This window comes from Triticum dicoccoides, chromosome 4A (assembly GCF_002162155.2).
Source record: "Triticum dicoccoides isolate Atlit2015 ecotype Zavitan chromosome 4A, WEW_v2.0, whole genome shotgun sequence".
Taxonomy (NCBI): domain Eukaryota; kingdom Viridiplantae; phylum Streptophyta; class Magnoliopsida; order Poales; family Poaceae; genus Triticum; species Triticum dicoccoides.
In genome coordinates, this window is record NC_041386.1 from 748,710,832 (window position 1) to 748,729,708 (window position 18,877).

The 18,877-nt window shown below is 47.0% G+C and overlaps 2 pseudogenes; both read right to left on the reverse strand.

Moving 5' to 3' along the window:
* Positions 1-12,681: 12,681 nt before the first annotated feature.
* Positions 12,682-14,911, reverse strand: LOC119284453 (annotated as a pseudogene).
* Positions 14,912-16,160: 1,249 nt separating this feature from the next.
* LOC119284454 overlaps positions 16,161-18,877 on the reverse strand; it is a 9,852-nt pseudogene continuing 7,135 nt past the window's right edge.

Below are 18,877 nucleotides of genomic sequence, written 5' to 3' on the forward strand. Positions count from 1 at the left end.
GTTCGCTCCACGCGGTGTCCCACCTCCCCCTCGATCCCCACACCGTCCCCACCCACCCTATCTGGCCGCGTATCTGGCGCTACCGGCCCACTGTCCCCGCCTGGCTCCTTGGATCGCGCGACTGACCGCGTATCCACCTCGGATCCAACGCCATCCTCGTCTGCCGCGCATACCGCATCTTCCTCTCATTCCGAGCCCAACACTCCCTCTCCGCCACGTATACCCGCACGAGCCCGTCCAATTCCACCTCCCCTAAATTCACATAACATGCGTACACGTGCCAAATCCGGATTTTGCCAACCCAAACATTTATTCCTCGCTGATGTATCTTCCCCAACCATCTCCCCCATTCCCGCCACATATCGTTCCGCCCTTAAGGATCCCAATTGGCAACGCGCAATGTGTGATGAATATGATGCTCTAATTAAGAATTCGACATGGTGTTTGGTTCCTAGACCTGCAGGTGTCAACGTGGTGACGGGCAAATGGATATATCGCCACAAGTTCAACACCGATGGTACCTTGGCACGTTACAAGGCTCGTTGGGTCGTTCGCGGCTTCACCCAACAAGAAGGTGTGGACTACGACGAAACATTCAGCCCGGTTGTCAAACCGGCCACTATTCGAGTTGTCCTCGGTCTTGCCACGTCCAGCTCATGGCCCATTCATCAACTCGACGTCAAGAATGCTTTTCTTCATGGCGATCTCAAGGAGACGGTGTATTGTGCACAACCCGCTGGATTTGTTCATCCTACCCACCCGGACCACGTGTGCTTACTCCGCAAGTCCCTATACGGCTTGAAACAAGCCCCACGCACCTGGTTCCATCGCTTCCAGTCCTTTCGCCTCTCCCTCGGGTTTGTTGCCTCCAAATGTGACTCCTCCCTATTCATCCTTCGTCATGGGAGCTCCATAGCCTACCTCCTCGTGTATGTCGATGACATTATCCTCACCGCCAGCACACCCCACACCCTCCACCACATCATCCATGCTCTCAAACGTGAGTTTTCCATGACGGATCTTGGGGAGCTCCATCACTTCCTCGGTATAAACGTCACTCCCAACACCTCCGGTCTCTTCCTTTGCCAGCAACAATATGCCTTGGAGATCCTTGAACGGGCCAACATGCTAGATTGCAAACCGGTCCCTACACCCATAGACACCACCTCCAAACTCTCTGCTCGTGTCGGTGAACCCCTCAATAACCCCACCACCTACCGCAGTCTAGCCGGCGCCCTTCAATACCTCACCCTCACTCGGCTCGATCTCGCCTACGCCGTCCAACAGGTGTGTCTCTTCATGCATGATCCACGCGACTCCCACATGCAGCTCATCAAGCGCATTCTTCGGTACTTGTGTGGCATGACACACTTTGGCCTCCAACTCTACAAGTCTTCCACTCCTGAGCTTGTTGCCTACTCTGACGCGGATTGGGCCGGTTGCCCCGATACACGCAAATCCACATCTGGTTTTTGCGTCTTTCTTGGCCGCAACCTTCTCTCTTGGTCCTCCAAACGGCAGGCCACCGTGTCCCGCTCTAGCGCCGAAGCCGAGTATCGGGGTGTGGCCAACTGTGTTGCCGAGGCTTGTTGGCTGCGCCAACTCTTACATGAGCTCCGGCGCCCTACTTCTCACGCCACCATTGTCTATTGTGACAACATCAGCGCCGCATACATCGCCACCAACCCCGTACATCACCAGCGGACGAAGCACATTGAGATTGATCTCCATTTCGTCCGCGATCGTGTGGCCCTTGGCGAAGTTCGAGTCCTGCACGTTCCATCGAGCTCTCAGTTTGCGGATGTCTTCACCAAGGGTCTCCCTACACAGGTCTTCAATGAGTTTCGCGCCAGCCTAAACATCCTTCCACACGGAGTTCCGGCTGAGGGGGGGTGTTAGCGTGTTGTATTACATGTGTATATTGTACCTGTGTATGTACCCTCCTGATCTTTAGGATCGTGAGTAGTGCCCGGGCCTGCGTGCCACTTCTATCGGGTGTTCTGTTGTAACTCTGCTGTATAAGTTGTAACGGTGGCTGAGTAATCAATGGTGAGAGCAATTCTATTCTCTAGCTCTTTCTCCTCTCCCTCCTCCTCCCATCTCGTCCGCGGAACGCGAAAAGAATGGCGGCGGCGGGCAATATGGGAGAAGGCGGTGCCCTGCCTGACAACGGACTCGAATTTCTACTGGATCAGGTTGACAGGTAATTGACTGGATCCGTCGTATTCTTCCGATCTTTTCGCCCTGCATACATGCGAGCGGACTATGGCAACCACGGGCCTTTGATATTTGCATGCTGTTGGCTTCCGTTCAAAGAGGTGGTTGCGGACGTTGAGGTGCCAGAACCGTTGGCGACGAGGGACTTAGTGGCGACAGACGTGGCCGGCGCCGATTCCTCATGCGTGGTTGTGGTTGGGCACCTCGGCGGAGCTGCTGAGCCCCGGGATTCTGGCGGCAAGAGGAAACAGTGGTCAAGCCAGTTCGTGGAATCGACCAGGAAAGTGAACCCGGAGGCGCCCAGGTCGACCAGAAGGTAAAAAGTAAAATTAGAGTTCTGAAACTTTCAGGAATGGTTTTGATTTTTGCAAGCACTGTCACATACATGTGCATGAGCATATATGCCTGGTGCTGTGATTACTAGTTTCAGATGGGTATCCTCGTGATTTTTCTGGTCAATTGGAGTTTCATATGTACGACTAGACAAGATGTTTTTAGATGGATCATGTCATAGATGGACTAGCCAAGATTGTTTTTAGATGGAGTGACGAGTGGCACCTGCAGTTCTAAAAGAAATGTTTGGGTGAGAAGGTTTAATTGGGAAGATAGCACCAGCGGGCTGTGATTTTAAGCATGCAAAACACATAAACATTGTACGACCAGACAGTTGTGGCACAACAGAATACTATAGCTACAACTTTTCTATCTAATTAAATTTTTAGTTGACGATAGTATTATCTTATTTTGTACTCCCTCCGTCCCATAATGTAAGACGTTTTTTGACACTACAATAGAGTCAAAAAACGTCTTACATTATGGGACGGAAGGAGTAAGTTTTAATGTTTTAAGACTCCAATCCAATGCAGAGCTTATTCCCTGTCGGTATGCCCATCATTGGCCTGTCTCCCCTGGGCTGTGTATCCAGCTCCAGCAGGTTCAACACGACTGAGGCAGCAGTGGGAAGGAAGATTATTCGGTAGGTTTGGCGCTGACAACATATCGGAGATGCGCCAAGCCTTGCTGCGACCTAGCTTTGTTGTGCTTGCTCTCCTTCCCCAACAACAGACCATCATGGCCCTCCCTTTTGTTGTTCATCAATGGGGGTCATGTTCACATCAAAACCTTCATCAGCACAATCTTCATGAATTTTCCATATTTGTCATATCTCTCTGATTGTCCAATGCAGATCATGTTGTTAAAAAGTGAAACTTCGGGGTTGATTTCAGGATTAAGGCGTAAAGATTTTTTTAGGTTCTGTTCGTGCTGGAAAATTTCTGTTCATTGTCGCACCAATCATGTCGGAACCGAATTTATTTTCATGGTTTCAGTCCAATTCATCCTTAGAGGGAAAGTGTGGGCCTTGAACTGAAGGAGAGGCAAATATGTTTCTGTTCATAGTTAAATTGGTTCTTGAATTGAAGAGATTATTGAGCCACGTAATTTTGTACCCGAGCACTGCCAAATGTCGAAGATTTGTATTGTGTGTTTGTTTTACAGTACCTACTTGCCAACATTATTGTGTTGTTTCTCCTAACCATTGTAGACATATTATTGTGTTGTTTCTCCTAACCATTGTAGCCATGAATACATTTTTTACGAGGTGAAGACAACACAGATTGGAGGTCTGCGCTGGGCGCTTTGACACAAGCACTTACTTGGCTAGGGAGGAGTAAGCTAACTGGATAATGAAAAATGTTGAAGTAGTCCAAGGAGGAATGACACACTGGCTGTGTGTGTAATGACCATAACTCTGAAAAATGAGTTTTTCTTTCTTACTAAAATCTAGAGTGGATTAATTCTACAAGTATCCTGAGTTTCTGATATGCTTTGTACATCCACATACGTAACAGCTGCAAGTTTAACCTGCTCTGAAATCTCAGAGTTAGTTAGAAGAAACTATGTTATTGATGTGGCTCTTTCACAGTTTTCATTTCTAATAAAATGTGAAGGTGCAACTATCCTGAAGAGTGATTCATGTAAAAAGAAAGTTGTATCAGCATCGAAGTGAAGAACTGGTGCGGCAGAGCGCACCTTTCCTTCTTGTAATGATACCAAGTGAATGCAACACCTAGAACGTCTGCATATAAAATTGCAGGTCACGAGTTGGCCGTGCACCTCTTGATACAGCACCTTGTCCTGGTAGAGTCACTCCGCTGGAAGAAACGATCAGGAGGTATGCTGATAAGCCCATCCGACAATGTAGGAAGCCAGAGATTAGGATGAGTTTTGACTCCTCGGGGGAAGCTTACATTTATATAACCTGTATTCTTGGGAGCTTGTACTTGGAATAATATATGAAAAGAATCTATAACCTTTTGGAGCTTGAGTTTCGAATAAGATTTGGCAAGAGTGTCTCAACGTCGTGCGAACAAGGTGTATGGAGGAGATCGTTTGTGTAGCTGTTATGTCCGGCCTGTCATATGGAAGGCCCATCGGGCAATCTTAGCCCACAAGTTATCTTAGATTAAATTCGTGCGCAAGTTATCTAGGTTATAAATATAAGTTGTAAGACTCTTTTCAGATCAAGCAATAAGAAGATCATTATCTCTATTGCCCGGCTCCCAGAGGAGCCGGAACCCTAGCCGCCTCTAACCCTAGCCGCCGCCATCTCCCTCCTCTTCCGCGACGGCGCCCAACCACCGGCGCGGCCGCTCATCGCCACGCCCAGCTCCCTCTTTCCCCTACAACCTACGCCCTCGAAGGGGCAAAACCCTAGCTCCTAACACCTTGGTATCAGAGCCCCGGGTTACGACCATGTCTTCCTCGCCTCCAAACCCGCCTCCACCACAGCCGCCGCTGCCCAACGCCTCCCCCACCGCCGCTGCCACCGACTCCACCAACGCCGCCGCTGCGTCGCCGGGCGCCACAGCCTCCCTCTCGGCGCCGATCTCCCCCGCCCCCGGTACCACGCCGGACCAGGGCCAGGGCCAGCCGCAAACCCAGCAACCACCGCCGTCGCCTCCCCCAGCGCCGCAGCAGTTCACACCGGAGGCCATGGCCGGCGTGCTCAACGACTTAGTCGTCGCGGTCCAAGGCATCCGTCTCTTCTTGGCCAGCCCGTACGGGCCGCCCCCACTGCTCCATCCGGCCGTGGCCACGGGGCAGCAGCCCCTGCCGTGGTACTCCGTACCCGCGGCCATCCCCGGGGGCTACCCGGCGTTTCCCTCACCGGCGGCATCGACGCCGCCATGGCCACAGTGGCCGCCACCACCGCCTGCGGCACCACCCGCGCCGCCCGCCGCCGCCTTGGGGCCGCAGTGGCCGACCTGGACCGCGCCGTCCGCGCCGGCCCCAGCCGCGCCGTCCCTCCCGGCTGCCACCGCGCAGGGGCCACCACCACCGCCGCCGGCCCCCACGACGCAGGCGCCGGTGCAGCAGCTCCCCCAGGCGCTGCCACCACGACAGCACCACCACCCGCGTCCAGGACCCCGGGTCGGCCCCTGCACCAGGTGCAGTTTCCACCGTCACCATCGCCGATCCCCGCGTGGGCGACCGGATCGTCTCCGGGCCCGGTATACTCCATGGCGCCGGACCACCCGACGCCCTCCCTGCGGTTTGATCACCCCTCCTGCTCGGCGACCTACGGCCCGGCGCTTCCCGACCCGGCGTACGCGCTGCCGGCGACTGCGGCCGCCCCCGGCCACAGCGGGCCAACACCCCCTCGCTTCACCAAACTGGACTTTGCCACCTACGAGGGCACGGAGGACCCCCTCAACTGGCTCAACCAGTGCGAGCAGTTCTTTCGAGGGCAGCGAACGCTCGCTTCAGATCGTACCTGGCTTGCGTCCTATCATCTCCGAGGCGCGGCGCAGACCTGGTACTACGCCCTTGAGCAGGACGAGGGCGGCATGCCACCATGGGAGCGCTTCCGGGAGCTCTGTCTCCTCCGCTTCGGGCCTCCGATCCGCGCGAGCCGCCTGGCGGCCCTCGGCCGCTTACCCTTCACATCCACGGTGCAGGACTACGCCGACCGCTTTCAGGCCCTGGCGTGCCACGCGCCGGGTGTCTCCGCGACTCAGCGCGCTGAGCTATTTGTGGGCGGTCTGCCGGACCATATTCGCGTGGACGTCGAGCTACGGGATCCCCCCGATCTACAGACGGCCATGTACTATGCCCGCGAATTCGAGCGCCGCGCGGTGGCCATTCAGCAGGACACACCGTTCCGGGCCGCTGGCTCACTACCTTCGCTGGATTCCGCACCAGGTCGGCTTATGCAGGCTTCCGCGGCACCCCTTGCCGCGGCCGCGGCACCTCCCGCCGCAACCGCGGCGCGTCCGTTCCGCCGGCTCACCACAGCCGACATACTCGAGCGTCGCCGCCAAGGGTTGTGCTTCAACTGCGACGAACCATACAAGCCCGGCCACGCCTGCCCGCGACTCTTCTACCTGGAGGTGGCAGACTACATTCCGGAGGACGCCGTCGCCACCGACCTGGCCTCCCCAGATGTCGAGAAGGAGTTTGATGCTGGTTGATTACCTCACGGAGTTCAAGCAAGCGCTTCCCCACCTTACAGCTCGAGGACGAGCTGTTTGTGCAGGCGGGGAGAAGTGTTATGTCCGGCCTGTCATATGGAAGGCCCATCGGGCAATCTTAGCCCACAAGTTATCTTAGGTTAAATTCGTGCGCAAGTTATCTAGGTTATAAATATAAGTTGTAAGACTCTTTTCAGATCAAGCAATAAGATGATCATTATCTCTATTGCCCGGCTCCCAGAGGAGCCGGAACCCTAGCCGCCATCTCCCTCCTCTTCCGCGACGGCGCCCAACCGCCGGCGCGGCCGCTCATCGCCACGCCCAGCTCCCACTTTCCCCTACAACCTACGCCCTCGAAGGGGCAAAACCCTAACTCCTAACAGTAGCACTTAAAACCGGATGATCACGATTTTTTTTTCAAGGCTTGCACTGAATTTCACTTCTAAGCTTAGCCAAAACTAATTGCGTCTCTGAGTTGAGTGTGAGAGGATGGGGTTCGCCGCTTTCTTATCCACCCAGGGGTTGGTATTCTTTTCTGAACAACAGCGGCTGGTAGGTGGGATTCACACACACAACCGAACAGGCAGGCCAGAAAATTTCCTGAATCATCCACGATTTCCCCGTACTGGGACGACGGAGTTGTTGAACGATCAATTAATGCGTGGGCATGATTTCGGGACCAGATGTGCTGAGGATCAGAAATGAATTTTCCCTCTAATGCCATAAACTTTTCTTCTTGTTATCTCTTATTTTAGCATAAACTGACCAGTTCTCTTCAATGGCAGCATAGTACATGCACTGGCCCTTGATCCCCGGTGTCCCGAGTACACACTTCAACAAATGTATATGCTTTACGATGTACTCTCCCTTGTACAACTACTGCTATATATACTCCCTCTTTTTTTTTCTAGCCTGCATATAAAACTTGGTCAAAGTCAAACTATACACAGTTTCAAAAAATTTATATCAAAAGATATCAACATCTATAATACTAAAGTTATATGCTATGAAAATTAATTTTATGATGTGTCTAATTTCATATTGTGAAGGTTGACAATTTTTTCCAATAAAGTTAGTCAAAGTTTGACTTTGACTAAATTTTATATGCATACCTACTCTGAAATTATTCGTCTTAGCTCTTGGGCACTGGATTCTTTCACCTACTCTGAAATTATACGTCTGATACCTACTCTGAAATTATACGTCTTAGCTCTTTGTGGGGTCTGGTACCTACTCTGAAATTATACGTCTTAGCTCTTAGGCACTGGGTAGCTTCACTGGATTCTTTCACACAGTAACATCGACTACTGTCCAATTTAGTCCATGAAGACCACCTTAGTTTAGGCATTGCAACTGGCCACGAGGCAAAAGCAAATTTCTTCAGTATGGTACAGAGGGGCAATGATCTTCAGTATGTGTTCTGGATTTGTCACGGCAGATATCCTTAGTGTGATGACTTAGTCATGAGGCCCAATGCATCTATGTGGTAGCTTGAGAATGGTTGAGCGGGATGAGAGACACGAGTTTTTACCAGGTTCGACCCCTCATGGTGGAGGTAAAAGCCTACATCGTGCTTCATTGATATTGATCATCGTGCTCATAATTACAAGGGTGCTCTTTGGCTATCTCTCTCGAGAGCTATTGACTTGTCAGTCTAAACTTTACTTGTCAAACTTGTCCCTCTTGGGGTGCTCTGCCCCTCCTTAGATAAGCTAGAGGGGCGGGTTGCATGTGAAGTCCTAGTAGGATTAGGACAATTCTAGTAAAAGCGGAATCCTAGTCTTGCTTCCTTTACAAGGGAATATTCCTTATGCCTTTCCTCTTAAGCTGGCCTACCATAACATGAGCCGGCCTTCTGGGCTTTGGCCTTTGTCATCCATCTGACCAGCCGTCGGGGTCATTAGTGAGTCGCCAGACCAGTGAGCCGCCAATCTTCGGGCGGGTCACTAGTGAGTCGCCATGTCCGGCCGGGTCATACCGCAGGGTATATCCCCGAGATTACGGTATTTATTGTCTAAAAGGCACGCTTTGTTTCTTCTCAGTTTGTAGATAATAAACAGACGTAATTCATATGTTGTAACTTTATAATGTCTTAATACTACTACTCCCCTCCGTTCCTAAATATAAGTCTTTTTAGATGTTTCAATAAGAACTAACTTACATACGGATGTATATAGATATATTTTAGAGTAATGTAGATTCACTCATTTTGCTCCGTATGTAGTCCACATTGCATTCTCTAACAAGACTTATACTTAGGAACGAAGGGAGTACATATTAACTTGTGTTATGTTGGGGTTCAGAATGTAATATATTCATGTCAGACAAGAAGCAATGGACTCCAGGCAACTGTGCCAGGTATTTGTTGGATCACCTGCAACCTGCAAAACCTGCTGCAACACCACCCTTCAAGAAGCTTCAACTTGAATAACTCTGCAAGACATGTATGCACCTCAACTTTTAAAAAAATATTCCCAGTTTGGATCTCCAAATGTTGGACAAGAATTCATAAACTCATCATCGTAGTCGTCTACTTGAAACATCTCAACAGACCTGGGTAGTGTTGGAAGCGACCGGACATTCAAGCATCCAGTCATCATAAGTCCATTGAGTAATGTGAGGTGCTCCATATTGCCTGGTAAGGTATCAAAATTGTTGTAACAAAGCTTGAGCACGCAAACAAAAAAATGAGGATATCCTAAATAAAAATTAAATTCTTTCTGATGAGTAAAGATCTTTAAATGGAGTGGCAAGTTACAAATCAGAAAGCTTCACTCCATGATGTATTGCACATGGGCTAAATAAATAAGAAAATCAACATTGCTCAACCGACTAAAGTAACCAATGGGAAAAGAGGCAAAAATCTTAAATATATATTGAGAATTGAGTACAGTAACCAACCAAGGAAATAAGGACAGAGTTGCATATATCACAAAGTTATACCTGGGACTCGAGAAAAAATTGCATCCATATGATGCATCACCAGCCTCTCGTCGCACCTGAGGCGGCCTAACCCATACCCATCTATCTATACGACCGTATATAGGCGATGCATAGCACCACCTATAGACGGTGACAGCTTCACGACCATATATATCATATCTTAGGAGATTCTCGTCATGCCGGTCCACCACCTAAAGATGGTACGTTCCTTTCTCCAGATCTCGTCGCGTGACAGCGTCACGTCCTGGTCGAGGTCCTCGTCAATGTGGTTGACGTACTGGTGTTGGAACACGGCAGGGTTGCCGGCGAAGCACTCAGGCAGCACCGCCGTGGACTCGACATCCACATCAACGACGACGACTTGCTTGGCAACTCCGCCGAGGCATCAGCCCCTAGGTTCGTCTTGATACTCTGCGGGGCCGGGGTGGCACTCCTTCATCGCCTTGTGGAAGTCTTCCAAGCAGCCGCTGTTGGCCACGTGATGCATCACCAGCCTCTCATCGCATCTGATGCCGGCTTCAGGTACATGGAGCACCCTATATAAGTCCAGGGTTTGGTCCGAGGAGCGGATGGGACGAGTATATGTGGGGTCGTGTGGGCCAGTGTAGGCCGGATCTGCCGTGACGAACGTGCCAGGTTGCACCTGGGGCACCCTATATACGTCCTAGATTTGAGCTGAATATGAGGGATGTCGGGCGTTTGGAGCCGGTTTGAGTCATCCGTCAGGATCGTTTTTTTTTCTACTGGTCCATCCACCAGGACATATAAAGGCGGGTTTGAGGCGCCCGACAATAGATGCTCTAAGGTGTGGGTATATGTTTTCCATTGTTCTCTCTCTAAAGCTACAACTGAGTACTTATACCCAAGGTTTTACAGTGCCCTTAATTATAATGTTAAACATATCTCGTTTTAAACTCTAAATAGTTTTTTTTACAGTGAACTACAACAGTAAAGAAGGTGAAGAAGCGTTTTGAAAGTTGATATTTGAAAGACAATGAACAAATCTAAGCCGTCGGTCTTCACTTATCCTCCCTCGATCGGACCATTTGAGGCATCCATCCACTAACTAAACTTAACTCAGCCGTGCTGTGCTTTGGTCCTTGAGAGGTTCAACATCAGGAAACGGACAGGACCTTAACCACACACTATCTTTTTCTGTGATGCAGTGAATTTGCAAATATTGAAAAAATGAAATAGAAAAAGAAAATAAAAACAGAGCAACTCCTCTGCTTTTGCTGCATGCTCTGCTTCGTCCCCAATCAAACTCGTAGCCGTTTCCTCTTCATTTCAGATAGGACACGTGTTCCTAGCAAGACATCGATGTATTCATCCCTACCTGCCATAATATACAGTGACTGAATTCAATAAGCAGCAGATCCAGTCACTGAATTCTTTCATACAGTAACAGTCATTGAGTAATACTCCCTCCGCCCCGAAATACTTGTCAGAGAGATGGCTACAATTGGGTGTATATATAACTAAAATACATCTAGATTCATCCATTTCTTCGACAAGTATTTCCGGACGAAGGGAGTATACAATGACTCATTCAATCCATAAATACTTCATCTGCTTAACTGGATAAGCAGCATTATGTTATGTATTTGTGATTCTTTCTCGTGACAATCTTAATACTGTTACCTAAATAGAGCGGCAACAAGGAGCATCTGTTTAACTGAATTAGCTCTGCCCGAAAACAAGCAACTTGGCAAGAGTTCATTTGATACAACAATTTTACTGCCTTTTTGAAACAAACATGCTCTAAAACTATACAACTGCTTTAGAGTTAGACATCTATGAAGACACCAAATATATTACACAGATCGATGCAGCTATATATGATTAATAAACTGAAGTTGAGTTACAAATTGCTATGAGGAGTTCTGGGTCTTGGTAAAGAGAACTAGAGAACATGGTAAGGATAAGAGGCTATATATACCTCATTGGAACACATTGCCAACTGTTCTCTGTGGAATTGCTTCAACCAAATTCCAGTATGCGCCCTCTTGAGAAAGCTACCTCCAAGTTGGGGCATTTTCTGATCGATAGTATCTTGAGGGCTGGGAGCTGCTGTAGAGTCCCTCCGGCAATGTCTCTACCCCTGGACACCCCTCCATTACTAGATCCCTGAGCGCAGTGACTCCATACATTCCATCTGAAAATGTTGTCAGGGCATCGCACTCATGCACACTGAGTTCTAGCAATTTTTTGTTGTTCCCCAGAATTGCTGGCATGGACACCAGCTTGCGACAATACCTGATCCACAATGTTTCAAGAGATGCAGGCAACTTTGGTACCTCCACCAAATTTTCACATTCTTTGATTTGAAGATCCTGGAGTCGAGGAGGCATGTCATTTTCATCGGCAGATATTGTTGATGGAAGTGAACCAGTTAAGTAGGAACAACCAAGCACATTTAGAACTCGAAGACAACTCAAGCTTCTAAACTCTATCGCTGGCCATTGTACTATACTATTGTTGCCTCTAATCTCCATTCTTTCAACAAAACCAAAATGGTTCCATATATTCCGTTTTATTTGGGATAGTTCAGATGAGAAAAGGCAATTGCAATCTACTATATCCACATCCTTAATAAATCTGCAAGGTATTGTTTTTAGCTCCTCATCAAAGAGCTCTATATTTTCTGCGAAGCCTTCAAGCCTCAGTTTCACGCTAGAGTCACCAAGCCTTGAGAAATTAAGGTCCATCTGCCGCCAATGATATGTAGGGTACATATAAATTATGCCTTTGCACTGAGAGATTAAACATATGGTGAAGGGGAATGCAACTTCGGCCCTTCACCATTAGTTCTTCTAGTAAAGGGAGCATCTTGGGCATGCTTGCTAGCATTGGGCATAGAGCAATATATAGATTCTTGAGCAGAGGGAATGATACATCTGCCACTTGTCCTGGCAACTCCTGGTGCCATTGCTCTAGTTCATCCATACCATGCAGTATCATATGTTCCAATTTAGGGAAGAAGGGTGGCCTAGAAGTATTGGACTCCCTGATGTCAGTATCTTCAGTGCCAACACATATACTTGTCAAGCTATGCAAGCCGCTCAAACACAAGTACACGAGGGAGGGCAGCCGCCATAATGGTGGAAGATCCTTGCAATTCATGCAGCCACTCAGACTAAGTTCACTGAGATGCTCTAACACTGTAGAGTTGTGCATCCATGATGACAATTTAGCACCAGTGTAATTACGTAACAATAGAATTTCAAGGCTTTTGTGGGGAAGAAGGGCCTCTAATATTGCTTCTGCTTTAGCATTTGCAAATTCAAAACCAGTATTGTAAGGATCACGTTTCCAATTGAGTAACAATCGTTTCAAATTATGCTTGGTAGACAGGTTGGCTTCTTTAGCATTTTCTGCAGCATGCACTTTTCTCAGCTCAAACAAAGAAAGAGCACCACCTAGATTCAGATCTTTCAGTTGATCAATTCCACGGCCTGCATCACTATCAATGACATAACTTGTCAATGTCTGTAGAGAATTCAGGTGGCCAATACCCTCTGGCATGCGCTTCAATCCTGTACACCCAACAAGGAAGATATGTCGAAGACTTCTCATATATTTCATGCCTTCTGGTAATTTCTTCAGTCATGTACAACTAATGAGCTTCAATGTTTGCAAGCCATACAGTATGGTAATGGATTCGGGCAGTGCACGTATCTCAGAGTGAGAAAAATCTAGATAGTGAAGATGCTTCAAGTTTTTCATATGTCCCTCCGTTGAGAATGTCTTCAGTGCTCGCAAGGACATAAATTTTGACTTGGTCATACTCAAAAACATGGCTTCATCACGAGGAAACCCCTCACTTTGGACAAATATCGTGCGGGCCCGGGTAGCTAGAATTTCCTCCATGGTTGCAATAGCTTGATTACTGACACAATGAAGTGACAAATTTTGAGCCTCATGTTGTAATGATCTAGCAGCTGTGGATCCTTGCGGAATCTCCCGATGTGATGAAGACTGTTGCAGAATGGAGCAATCATTTCCGCTTATGGAGTCAGCAAGATCATGCATTAGATCATGCATCTTGCAAGTAGTTGGTCGGTGGATTTCCTTATCTCCATACGCAGAGAGTAGATACTTTTGAATATTCACGTCTTGGAGGAAACACCTCCAAACTAGCACATCAAAAATTTGTAGGCCTCTTGTTTCTGATGCAATAAAGTCATTTGCCATCCATAGCTGGATTAACATGTCTTTATCCATTTGGCTATCCTTGGGGAAAATAGCACACAAGGAAAAACATATCTTTTCTTCTGATGACAAGTGATCATAGCTCAGCTGAAGTGCAGGTACAATCCCAGTAGTTGTGAGGATGGCATCCTTCCAGACATCACTATCCAGAACGGAAAACCACTGATTGCGATTCTTCGAACGAAGTAAAGCTGCTACGGTCCTGATAGCAAGAGGAAACCCCTTACACTTGTTGACAATACTCTTACCCATTGAAATTAATTCCTCTTGCTTCTCCACTTCCCTTCCAAATGCTTTTTTGTGAAAAAGCTCCCATGATTGATCATCATTAAGAAGCGATATCTGATGTGGAGGATGTGTGCCCATGATAGAAGCAACTTTATCACTTCGGCTTGTCACAATTATAGCACTGCCTGGGCCAGCTTGTGAGCATAGCAATGATCTCATATCATCCCACTTGTTTCTATCTTCATTCCAAACATCATCCAACACTAGGAGGTACATATTATTGCCCAACACTTCACCAAGCTTCTTCTGCAGTGCCTCCATCTCAGTCAATTCACACTTGTTCATCGTGGCGACTTGTATTACAGATCGAACAATTTCTTCGATAACGAACTTGTTAGAGACACAGACCCATAAGACCAACTCAAAATGATGCTTCACCCTCTGATCATTGTGCACAAGTTGGGCAAGGGTCGTCTTACCGATCCCCCCATACCAACTATGGGGAGCACCATGACACTGTTATTGGAACTGTTGTTGAGGGAGTGGTCAAGTAATATGTTCACCACTTGTTCCTTCTCATCTTGTCTCCCAACAATCTCTGATTCATTGACACGAGAGTGTGTATGAGGATGAACAATGCTTGGTGCCTCGGTATGTTGCAGGAAGTGAAAATTGTTCATTTCCACAATCAGTTCATCTATCGTCTCAAGGGCATCCTTCAACTTCCAACTCATGTGAAGACGGAAAACAACCGGGCTATTGGCGGTGAAGTAGCTGAGCAGCTGACATGAATACAAATAAACTAAAATTTGAAGCCTTCCAATTTCCAAATCAAACATTAAATTGAAATTGAAAATGGGAAGTTGTGACTAAGCAGAGATGCATTGCACTTGCACCCCCTATGAACAGTAAATGAAAAAACAATAAATTGAAATTATAAAGATTCATAGACTTCTCTCCAAAACCAGTACATTATAATATTCAGTACTGAAGTATTATCATTTCAGTAAGCAGCAGAGGAGGTTTAAAGGAGCATATGAATATGAAGCAAAACACAAAATAAAATAGAAAATGATCTGACGGGTTAAACTATGCATAACTCTAGAAAACATGCATCATGTATGCATATCTGACCATATATTTTGGTAAGCAGCGGAATAGAGCATAGGAGGCAGATGTTGTATTTACAAAAATCTGATCTTTTGATTGGCAGAAACAGAGCAGTTTACTCCTCAGTTTTTGGTGGACCCACCGCTAGTTGCATGCATGCATACTCTTTTTCGTCACTGCCTGGTCTCAGAGGGTGTGGCATTCCGAATATGTGATTCTTCTTTCTTGCGTCTCGCCACAGTCTTTATACTGTCCTTCATCATGCCACAACACAAGAAGTTGTTCAAGATACATACATCATCCTGCCGAAGCTGATCATTATATATAGCGGACAATGAGTCGACTCTGCTTTCATCGATCTTATACCAAGGGTTTCATCGCTGAAACTTAAAAGACGACGAACAGTGTTATCGTAACTTGAGGAGAAGCAATCTCAGCCGTTAGTTTTTCATTTATCCCTCCACGGTGGGACCATCTGGGACATCCACTAACTGAACTTAACTAACTCAACCCTGATGTGCTTCAGTTCTTCAGTAAACCACAAGCTAACTTGAGGAGAAGCAATCTCAGCCGTCAGTTTTTTGATCAAACAGAAGTTTCACTGAAAAAGAAAAAAACAGTGCTAGCAACTCCACAAACTGAGTTGTTTTTTTTAATGAAACCCCATAAATAGTGTGTGTGCTCCTTTGTTTTTTGCTGGATCGACAGCTAGCTATATGCATGCCAGCAAGGGATCGAAGGATCGAGTGTGCCTCAGCTTCCTTTCATGACAAGGGTCTTACCCCTGAGTAATATATACCTCACTGGACACCGAAACTCTTTAGATAGGTGCAAGTTTTTTTTTTGCAGGGTAGATAGGTGCAAGTTTTGACATGTACAAAGGGACCAAATAGATCAAGAACAAGGTAAAGTGAAGAGGTTATATATACCCCACAAGGCCAGCATACACAAGAAGCAACCTAAGGATTCAGCACATGTTCATTGAGATCCAACTAATCTCTTTGGAATTGCTTGAACCAAATCCCAGTACGGGCCACCTCTTGACAATGCCTCCTCCAAGTTGGGGCAGCCCCTGATACGGAGTTTCTTAAGGGCTCGGAGCTGCTGCAGGAGTCTTTATTGTAGTATTTCTAACTTTAGGCACAACTCCATTCGCAGCTTCTTGAGCGCAGTGACTCCATACATTTCATCTGGAAATATCGACAGTGCATCGCACCCATGCACACCGAGTAATATCAGTTTTATTATGTTCCCAAGAATTGTTGGCATGGGCACCAACTTACGACAACGATTGATGTATAATGTTTCAAGAGATTCAGGTAACTTTGGTACCCCCACCAAATTCTCACAATCTATAAGTGTAAGGTGCTGGAGTTGAGGAACTAGGTCATTTTCATCTTCAGATATTGTTGATGGAAGTGAGCCAGTTACTCTGGAACAACCCGACAAGTGTAGATGCCGGAGACAATTCAAGTTTCTTGCCCTTGCCCTTGCCGGCCGGCGAGGGAGTGGTTGAGGAAAGCTCTCAACTACACACGGCACATATTAATTGGATCGAATGACTCCCCTGCCTCAAGGTAGTGTGATTTTTAGCACTGGAACTCTGACACCACCCGGCCCCTTCATTCCCAGTAAGACACTCCTAGCCTAGCTTCAAAGAAGGGTAACGACTCTTCAATAATTGTGTGCATCATTGGATGTTCCTGGAAAACAAGAAACATATCCAAAGGCATAGAATAGTACAGCATATCAACATAGATCGATGGTAGATACAAGTTCTTTTGAGTTTTCACATCAAGCCTAAGTAGGTTATTGCTTGACATAAGTATAGTTAACAGACACAAAAATTACATGGATCCTGGAACACATACTCCCGTAAGGCCGGCATACACAAGCACGGATACATGCATCCCCGTCAACGACAAGCAAAGCATTTTAGTCGACATAAATTGTTGGATCAAGTCCTGGATCAACACACGCGAGGTGGACACACAAACACACACCTGAACCTTGCAAAGTTCAGACGAACAGAGGGAAGAGGAGACTCTCGAACGGAGCAGTTTTTCGACGCCTCAAATTGCACCTTTTCTGTTTCCTTCCTTTTATTCTCAAGCATAACAAACTCACAGCATGCACTGCCCACGATACGTTTTAGCCGCGCCATCCCACAGACAGAGTCGTGGCCAGCACGCCCATGAGTACAACAGCAAAGAAAGAGACCAAGTCTGAGCAAAAAAGAACTAGTCTAAACTGAACCTAACCGTGTACACTGCACGTTTCAGGATTATTCAGAAAACTAGTAACTGAAAATGGAACATGTGCAACTAGATTAACATAACATAAATATCTGGAATTCTTTCAACCAAATTCCAGTAAGCACCTCCTCTTGAGAAGGCTCCGTGCAAGTTGGGACAGTCGACAACATGTAGTCTCTCGAGGGCAGGGAGCTGCTGCATGAGTCTCTCTGGTACTGTCTCTAACCTTGGGCACACAAAAATATCTAGCGTCTTCAGCTGAGGGAATGATACAACCGATACTTGTACTGTCACCTCCTGGGACCATCTCTCTAGCTTAGGCATGTTCACAAGCATCATGGTTTCCAGCTTCGGAAACAAGGGTGATGGTGAAATACATGATTCCCCATTGTCCGTATTAGGACTGGACACGAGCCGAGCCGAGCCGAGCTTGATCCGAGCCTGGCTTTGGCTCGCTCTGGAGCGGCTCGGCTCGGCTCGGCTCGCTCAGCCAACGAGCCGACCTCAGGCGGCTCGGCTCGCTTCAGCTATGGCTCGGCTCAGACCGAGCCGGCTCGCAAGCCATTTGCCCCCAAAAGTATAGAACCTCTGTATATAGTCCAGTTTTGATTTTTTTTCAGCAATTAAACCCATATTTTGAAAAACAAAAAGTTTATATTGCTAAAAGTGGAACATTCAGCAATCTATTGTTTTAACAAAAGGTCATAGAAATGAAAAATAAGCTTTCATCTATTGAATTTTGGACAACACTTCCTTTGAACTTTACACAGCAAAGCATCAAATATTGACAGCCACACCAAATTTTTTGCATAGCACAAAGCTTCCACAGCAAAGCATCAAGTATTGACATAAAAACTGAGAAAATGTTGACAGCGAAACAATAGGACCGTAGTTCATCACAACATCATTCAAGGACCGTAGTTCATCACAACAAACACATAATCCAAAGTTCATCACAACAAACACATAATTCGAAGTTCATGACAACAAAAGAAATGGCTCGAGACGATCACGTTGACCTCAACAATCCACATGACAAGATCATGTAGACATCCATCTTCAAAGTAGCAAGAGCAACACCAACATGACGATTATCTACATGTAACACAGATTTGGAAACATATTGGGATCATGTAAAGATATGAAAACTGAAACATGTCAAAAGAATAGTTACCAATTGTTGTTATCCCCCACATCAACAATCTTGGGCAACTTGATATTCTCAACATCGTCCTCCTCATCTTCATCTCTCTCCTAATTATTTGGAAGTTAGCCACATACAAGAAATAGACAGAAAGCATAGAAGAAAAGAGAGGAGTCATACCACCACATTGAAGTCCTTGTGAGAACCTTTGATATAACTAGCACCGCACACCAAGGCTTCCACCATTTCTGGTTTCAAAGAACTCCTGTAGTCATCTAAAACCACACAAGTAGACA